The sequence below is a fragment of the Chlamydotis macqueenii genome, chromosome 22, assembly GCF_036417535.1.
Source record: "Chlamydotis macqueenii isolate bChlMac1 chromosome 22, bChlMac1.mat, whole genome shotgun sequence".
NCBI lineage: Eukaryota > Metazoa > Chordata > Aves > Otidiformes > Otididae > Chlamydotis > Chlamydotis macqueenii.
Window position 1 is genome coordinate 8,125,034 of NC_141577.1, and position 8,485 is coordinate 8,133,518.

General features: G+C 61.8%; 1 protein-coding gene across 2 annotated transcripts in view; it reads right to left on the reverse strand.

Annotated features, from left to right (window-relative positions):
• The window catches only part of EPB41 (erythrocyte membrane protein band 4.1), a 98,115-nt gene extending 90,419 nt beyond the window's left edge, over positions 1-7,696 (reverse strand). Inside the window, exon 1 of one of the 2 annotated variants that reach the window (XM_086765119.1) lies at positions 7,679-7,696. The gene's annotated coding sequence lies outside the window, so the exon portion shown is untranslated. Of the gene's footprint in view, positions 1-7,228; positions 7,267-7,678 lie in introns of those variants that run through there. The other variant, XM_086765121.1, reaches the window with a different exon arrangement.
• Between the last annotated feature and the right edge of the window lie 789 nt (positions 7,697-8,485).

Sequence of the window (8,485 nt, forward strand, 5' to 3'; positions counted from 1 at the left end):
AGGGATGGAGATCTGGGGTTGCCCTTTGCAGGGGGCTCTCTTGGAAAGCCACCTCCAGCTTCTGAGCCACGCAGAGGATCCAGAGCAGCTGCAAGGTGCACATCCACGAGACTACTCATTAGCATGGTGAACAGGACAGAAGAGAGCTTAATTACAGGGCAGGGATCATTCCCTCTGGGTTCGGATGTCAGCGGCAGCCTCGGTGGGGCTGTGCTGCCCCACGGGACAGGCATTCCTTGACAGAGCCTGCAGCGAGCACCGCCTTTCCCTGTGCTAACGTGCGGAGCCTGCGGTCAGTGGGATCCCGGATCACATAGCCTCAGCTCGCAAACACGAGAATCCAAAACAAGGAAGACTGAAGGTGTTGCTTGCAAAAAAGTTTCTCTTGGCCTGCACAGGTCTTTCTGGAGATGCTGCTGCAGCCCACCTATAGGTACTGGTCCCCTGACGCTGCTGCTGCGTGTGAGCACCCCAGTCTCATCAGCAGCTCCTGAAGCTCAAACCCGAGCTCCAGCCGTGGCATTCACCAGGGCAGAGACTGCCGTAGCTGCTGGTGAGGCAGGGCTTTCAGGGTGGCCAGGAGATGCTTTATCACCCTACCTTTCCCCAGATCAACGCAGCCTTCCCTGGAGGGACCTCAGCCCTCCAAGGTGCCAGCCGAGCCCATCGCAGACCCTCTATGTTTGGGTCATTCACAGAGGTCCTCATTTTCAGTAAGTGCCTTTAGCCTCTGCCCCATCCCTGCAGCTCTGGGGACGTGCCTCCAGGACAGAGCTGACATGATGTCAAGGCCTCCTTGCCTGAAGACACAGGAACAACTGTTCCCCAAGCTAATGAGGCTGTCCTGCTTTGACCTGGCGCAGTTTTCAGCAGACACAGAATAAGCAGTCCTCTCCACACTCACCTCCTGGAATAAATCCCAAGAGCTCCCATCTCCCCAGCCCGGCCGAGAACACAGATGGTCAGGGAGATTAAAATGTACAGAGAATTAACCGCCTCCTGCAAATGAGCTTCCTCATCCTGCCCAGCGCTGCCAGGTGGTTCGAGGTACAGCGCTTGGATGCGATCATCACAGTTTGCTGAGCTCCGATAACAGCCTCGTATCGACTGGGGCAGCGGGCCAGAAAGCCAAGAAGTTTGAAGGCAGTTTGTAGGGGAGGCAGGATGGAAACTGCCAGAGCCAGGCAGCCGCTGTAACCACATTTGCCTCCTGCAGTAGGAAAAAAACAGTGACACTAGAAAAAAGTCTGGCCAGCAGCACAGATCCATTCTATGCTCGGATATCTCATGTTTTCCCACTGAAACACGGCTCGGATGGATCAAACAGTGCTGCAACCCCAGCACGAGCCAGCTGCAACTCCAGACGCTGCCCCAGTGCCTCGGACCGGGCACCAGGCACCTGTGGGCTGGCAGCGAGGGAAAACCACACCGGCCCCCGCTGCCTTTCCTAGAAGGCTGAAGTCTTGGCACTGGGCTGAGGCACGGGATCCGATGCAGCACAGGACACCGGGAAGGATCCGACTGTCACACATGGACAAGTGACCTTCCCAAGAACGGCAGGGCCTTACAGGCAATTGGTGCCAGGCTGCTTTCCGGGGAGGAACCGCACTCCGAGCACGTTAGCATCACCTAAGCATAGGTTTAAACTTCATTTTATTTTTACTCAAAAAAAAACCGGGGACAAAGTCTAAAAGGAGTGGACTTCTCTAGCTCAGTCACATCCCAGCTGCCAGGCGGTATTTTTAAGGGACAGGTTTTGAGCTATGTGACGACACAGATGACCGCGTTTGCTACTAAAACATCTCTGCTCTGCACCCAAGGAAATCCCCAAGCAGCGCTGAGCCCATCTGCCAGCCTGCAGCGAGGCAGATCGGCCGAGGCTGATCCCAACCGTGTGGGAGAGGTTCACCTCCATGTCAAACACAGGCACTCCCAGCACAACATCAACGCAGACGGAGAAAGTCACGTTCCAGCCCAACAAGGCTCTGGGCTGGGCCAGCATCCGCCCTCCATCGCTCCACTCACGTTTTGAAGCATCCACAAACACCTTACCCCATCCTGAAGGGTTTTTGGAGAAGTGATACAGAAATACAAGCCCTCAAAGGCCAGTGCTGTCTGGCAAACACCTAAACTATTGCTGCCATCAGGGGACAGCAACCTGAGGTTGCTCACAGAGGTCATGGACAGCGTGATAAACGCTGTAAGGCATCAGCTGCGTTAATGCCCTGGCTGTAACGATGCTTCAAGGCATCGGTCCACCCCAGCTCCCACCGAGAACTCAGCACCAACACCGGGTTCACTGGGCTGCAAGCAAGCTCAGAGCTTCCCTGCATCTCCCACCCCATCACTGCAATGCACTGGCTTGCTTGGAACACCAACAAGATTGCTTTAACGCCACTGCGGTCGGAGCTCAGCCGCTCTGAAGACTCCCAGCACGTGTCAAGCCTCGCGCCCTCTTGCTCAAACCCAGCTCAGGTCAACCGTGGCCGGATGGGAATACCAACGTGAGAGGAGCTCCAAGGCGCCTCGAATAAGAGGATGTATTTGTGCCATTACACTGGGGTTCCTCCTCCTCTTTTGCTGCTTACAGGGTGCCCGAACTTGCATCACACCAAGAGGACCAGTAAAAACATAACCTCATTCCTTGCTACCAAACCCAGCTTTCCCAGGAATGGCAGGAAGAGGCAGGAACAGGATTCGTTCATTTAATTGAATGGCGCACAGGATCTCAGCAGCTTTAGTTGCATTGGCAAAAGGCTCTGGGATGAGCAAATGGAGGAGCAAGGGCAGGCCCTACACCCCAAAACACTTCCCCGGGGCCAGACAACACGCTGCCATTGAGCCCGCGGGCCGGTGCGGGGCTGGGCTGGGTCCCGTCCATCTCAGCATCCTCCCGCTGCGTTTGCCCAGCCGCCTTCACATCACCAAGCTGCGGGGAGCACCGGCAGACAACCCCAGCCGAGAGGCACAGCAAAATAAGACGACCAAAGCTCCCTTCCAGCCTCTCCTCCTAAAACCTGCAAGCAAGGGGCAGTTTTGGAGCCTTCCAGAGCAGCAGGGCCCGACTCGCAGGAGGCTCAGACGACACAAAGGCATTTTGGCCCAGTGTTTTCTGTCCCCACACAGACACTCGGGCCGGCAGCCCAGACGGTGCCCGCGTGCGCCACCCGAGGCGCCCGTGCCTGCGTGTCTGATAGTTCAGAATTTTCTCGGGGGGCATCAGGAGGGGACCAGAGCCAACCCATGCTAATTGGATAGACAAAGAGCCCTCCGCAGCCCTATAAAGCTGCGAGCAGCTGCTCAAAACCTCTTATGAGCCGCAAAAATAGTTTCATCTAAGGAGCAGGCGTGGATTTAACACTACAATTGCCCTTTTCTTTCATCCATGCAAAGTGCATTTCCCCCATTGCGGTCCCAAAACAAAAACTAGACCTGCGGATCAAACCAGGAAACTTAGCGAACTCTGAGCACGAACAATAGCAGGAGGATTTTCCAGACCTTCCAGCTTGTTTAGCAAGTCTCAGATTATGTAAAGCAGCGCTCTGCCATTGTCGGGGAAGCCGCGCTGCCCGCCTGGTGCCAGAGCCACCTGGCACAGCCCGTACCTCGCAAAGGTCTTGTGCAACACCCTGAATTCTGTCCCAGGCACCTTCCACTGCAGCTATTACCATGCAGCAGCAACCACCTTTCGTTTTACACCTAATTGTTATGGGATTAATCATCTTCCCAGGGTCCCAGCCTGTTTTCCAGCTGCCCTGGAAGAAGAGTCTCCCTCCGTCTGCAGGGCGGCTCTCACCGCGCCGTCGCGGCTGTGCCCGGCGGTGGAGCATCCCTTCTGTCGCTGAACTAATCCTTGGCTTTTCTGCTGGTTGGGATACGCTGGAGGGCTGAAGCGGTTATCGCATCCTCCGGGAAAACAACACGAGAGGCTGAACCCATTCTGCGTCCAGCACCGAGCTGGAAAAACCCCCTCGGCACCCCCCGAAGCAGGCGGGATGGGAGCCGGTATCCCCAGCACCCGGCTCCGTGCACGATCTGAGTCCCCTGGCAACAGCCTCGCGCACCGTCCCGGTGTATTTGCCTAATTAAGAGCTAATGAAGTGGGGAGATCTACTGTGGGGCAGCCAGGGGAGCAGATGCATCCCCCGCACCTGGCCGCTGCCAAGGGAAGCCCACCGCTGTCTCCAGGGTGAATCAGCAGGAAAAGCTCAGCCGGGATGCTCAGCCCTGCAAATTCAAGACCCTGCTGCTCTGTCAGAGCCAGAGAATCACTCAGTTCAGCAGCAGCCTCTAGCGGGGAGAGGCTCGCAGGCGGCTGGCCATTTCAGTGGACCCCGCCAGCCCCACAGAGCCCACCCTGGCCGTTCCCACCAGCACAGCCGGGGACGGCACAGCACAGCCCCGGCGCTCGCGGCGTAAGGGACTCAGAGCCACGAACTGAACCACCACGGCCTCGGGGAGCATCCAGCGTGGGGACTGCTTAGAGCGGTCGTCCCCACGCACCGGCCACCGTCCCACACCTGGCGCTGGTTCTGCGCTAAGCACGGAGAGCCGGCTGCAGCATCTCCCCATAGAGCCCGACTCAGAGCCTCACAGAAATCACTAGGTGAAGAAAAAAAAAAAAATCCATAAAAGGGACAACCAGAACATCCAAATCATTCCCAGGCAGCTCACTGAGAGATCACTGGGCTGATCACGGGCAAGTCCCTCCCCTCCACCTGCACCACACCCCAGCCAGCTCCCACACCTCCAACCCGCAGCATCCAGCATGGCCAAGGGCCAATTTTGACCCCAAAACTTCCAGCCACCACGGCCTTGAGCCTCTTCCCACAACCGGGAACATGCACAAGGGCGAAACGCCGCTGGGCCTGAAGGGAGGGTTCCTGCCCCTGCAGCAGGGACCCTCCGCGGCCTGCTCTCCTTCCCAGGTAACAGCTGCCAACGGAGCTCAGAAAAAGCTCCAGAATTTTATATATTAGGTTAGTGACGTATCTTCAGATGTTTTGCTTACCCTCCGAGTGATCTTCACCCACCAGCAGCTCCCGAGGACCACGCCAGCCCCGGAGGGATGCGTGGTGCGGAGAGCTGCGGCTGCAGGCAATTCCGGCAGCTGCCAGGCTGCGCGCCAGGAGGAGAGCGCTTCGTCAGAGCGGCACGGCCGCGGATGAGAAGGCACTTTCTCTCCTCGGCAGGGAGTCAAACCCTCTCGAGAAGGCCTGAAGTTTCACTTTGGCGCGAGGCAAAGCCAAGTGAAGGGACAAAGGAGGCCCCCGCTGCCCACGACACAGCTGGAGCACGACCACGGGGAAGCAGTTTGATGTGCAGAGGAACTTTTTGCTGCCATTGACTCGCTGTTACCATCACCTCGCGCAGAAGCCGTGTGGCACGTGTCCCGCGTCGGGCGAGAAACAGGAGGGGCTGCCAGTGCCACGCCGAGCAGGGGGACACCCACGTCTCCACACGCCCCGGCGCTCAGAGAGGAGCCGTGCCACAGCTGCGCGCCCGCGGGGGACACAAATTGCTCCGCAAGATTTCGTTGCCTCCTGTCGGGGATGGGCACAGCGTAGCTGCGTCACCCACGGGGGACATCAAGCAGAAGCAGGGCAATGGCCGCACAGGAAGAATTAAGCCGAACAGGGAACCTCAGTCCCGTGGCAGCAGGTGCAAATTCCTCCCAGGGACTAACCGGGTTACGCCGGCAGAAAGAGGACACGGAGGGGAGAGTGCGCTGCCACCAGCAGCACTGACCTCAGAGCCATATCGGAGCCTTTGTTAGAGCCCCAGGAAGGGAGCAGCAGGGGAGTGGAGGCAGTTTTGGGGGGCACCTTCAAGAGCCTCTCTTCTGCCCAAGCTGGCGGGACCGGCCAGCAGCTTTGGCAGCGACCCTGCTGCAGGAGCTGCCAACACCACCCGATGCCAGCCCCGCAGCCCTGCTACTGACCCCAGGGAGGACGGGACACCCCACAGCAAATGCTGACTTTTCCCCACACGGGAGCCTTGCCAAACGTCAATCCTCAGGCGAGGAGGCGGCTGCCGGCCGCGGCAAGCCAAGGCACACCCCTGCGTTGCAACACAGCCCTAAAGATAGCGCCTGGCCCCTGCCATGCCGGCCAGCGGCTCGGACGCCCTGGCACCTGCCGAGCCCACCAGGAAGCAGGGAAGGCAGAAGCCGCCGGCGCAGCCCACGACACGGGTTAGCGAGCAGCTTCATCCCACTGCGGCTGCAGGAGGGCGAAATTCAGGAAGGGCAGAGATTGCAGGAACCGCGCGCTGAGTCCCGCCGCACGCTCCTCTGGTTGCGACATCGGCACAAAGCACCCCCATCCAAAAGGGGATGTGGGGAGATCAATCCCCTGCTCCCACAGCCACGCCAGACGAACAGCGCAGAATGTCGACGGCGAGGTTTTAGCATGTGGCATCAATCCGCGCTGGGACAGGTATTGATGGGAGGAAGAGGCTCCCGGCACTCGGCAGCTCAGCTGCTGGCTTCGGGAAGCATCTCGGCGGGTGCGGACGATGGCATCTTGGCGAGAGGGGACAGAGCGCGGCCACCCCGAAGGCCCAGGCTGAGCAGAGCCCCAGTGAGTGCCCAGTGCCGCCAGGAACCAGAGCCCAGGTGCCAACGCAGCCCAGCGCCAGCGGAGACGGCACCAGCGGGAGCACGAGGTGCAGGGGGGACCCCGGGGCCGCACCAGCTGAACAGCGCTGGGGGGGAACACACCCCCGTGGGCACCCCGCCGTGGAGCAGGGCCCCACATCCCATCCGCACCCCCAGCCTGAGCCCGCTGTGGGCCCCCCGTTGCCCCCCAGAGCACCCCACCCCATATCCGCCCCTTCAGCCCCACGCAGGGTCACTGCCACAGCCCCAGTGCGCCCCGTTCCCCCCTCCTCACTCCATCTGACCCCACCGGGGATCCCCCCGCCCCACACCCCCTTCCTGCCCCACACGCTGCCTGACCCCGCTGCGGTGCCTCCCTGGTTGCCCCCAGCCCCGGGACACCCCCCGTTTCCCCATAACCCCCCTGCCCCACACTTCACTCACTATGGGTCGCCCTCACCCGGCCTGACCCCACTGCGGACCCCCCACCCCAGAACCCTCCTTGTCCCCTCGTAACCCTCCCTGCCATAACCGGCCTCACCCTCCCTGTGCCCCCAGAGCCCCCCAAAACCTCCTGATAACCCCCATAACCCCCTGACCCCACTGCGACCCCGGGCCCCCCGCTCTTACCCGGGCCGGGGCCGCCGCTCCGCTTCGCTCCGCACCGCGCTGCCTCCACCTGCACCGCAGCCCCGCCCCCGCTGACGTCAGCCCGCAGCCCCGCCCCCACCACGCCGCTGGCTGCCACCGCCCCCCGTCACCGCCGCGGAGGGGGCGGGGCCGGCGGCGGAGCGGCGCTGCAGTGGGCGGGGCGAGCAGGTGGCGGTGTGGCGTCACGGTGGTCGGGGGGCGCCGTGACGTCATGGTCCCATATAAGGAGAACGTGCTCCCGCGCGTTCCCCACGGGACTGGGTCCCCGGCTGTCGCCGGTACGCAGCTGGCAGAGCCCCACCCCCCCAAACCGGCAGAATTGGCTCTTTTATAGAATTTTATGCTCATTTTCACCCACCTCCATTTTTTTACCCTTTTTTTAGGGCAAAAAACCCTCCCTGCGCTGGGGGAGCCCGCTCCTGCGCTCACCTGGGGAGGCTGCAGGTGACACTGCCCCAGGCACGGCGTGGCCGGGGCCGACAGCGGTGTCGTGAGGCCGAGGCAGGGCTGGCGCCGCCCTCGCTCCTCGCCGTGGTCCCGGTGCGGCTCCGGCTGCCCAAACCCGGCCTTATCCCCGGCGGCAGGGGCACGCCCAGGCTATCGGTGGCGTGCAGGTGGCTGCGGGTGATAAGGGGGAGCGGGGCGGCCGCAGAGGTGGCGGTGGGCTGGAATTCAGCCCCCTCGCCAGCGCCTAACGCCTCGCCACCCTCCCTGCCGGCCAGGCCGCAGTGCTGGCAGTGGTGGTCTGACGGCTGCACTGGGTGCCCGGGGCTGGGCTGGAGGAGCTGGGGGCTGCCGCGGGGCCGCGCTCAGCAGCCAGGTGCCCCCCAGGTCCCGCTTGACTCCACGGGCCCTGCGCTTCACAGCACCCTGCGCTGGGGACAGGGTGTCCCTGCCTGGTGCCACCCAACGGCCACCGCCCTGGGGACACCGGCAAGGACCCTGCCCGGGGCTCCCCGTCCACCCCCACACCGCTCCCTGCTCCCCCAGCACAGGGCGAAGCCCCTCCGCCCCCCAGAGAGCGACTGGACGGATCCTGCTCCGCGCTCAGCGCCTCGTTCGAGCTTGATGGGGGCTCGGCCCTGCCATCACCCACCTCTCCCCAGGGCAGGAGGAAGGTTTGGGGCCTCTGGCCCCCTGCCGCAGTGCCAGGGGTGGGAGAGGGGGGAGCCCCTGCCTAATGTGATGAGAGGGGGGATGAATCCATAAGCTGCTAAGCCACCGCAAAGCCCCTTG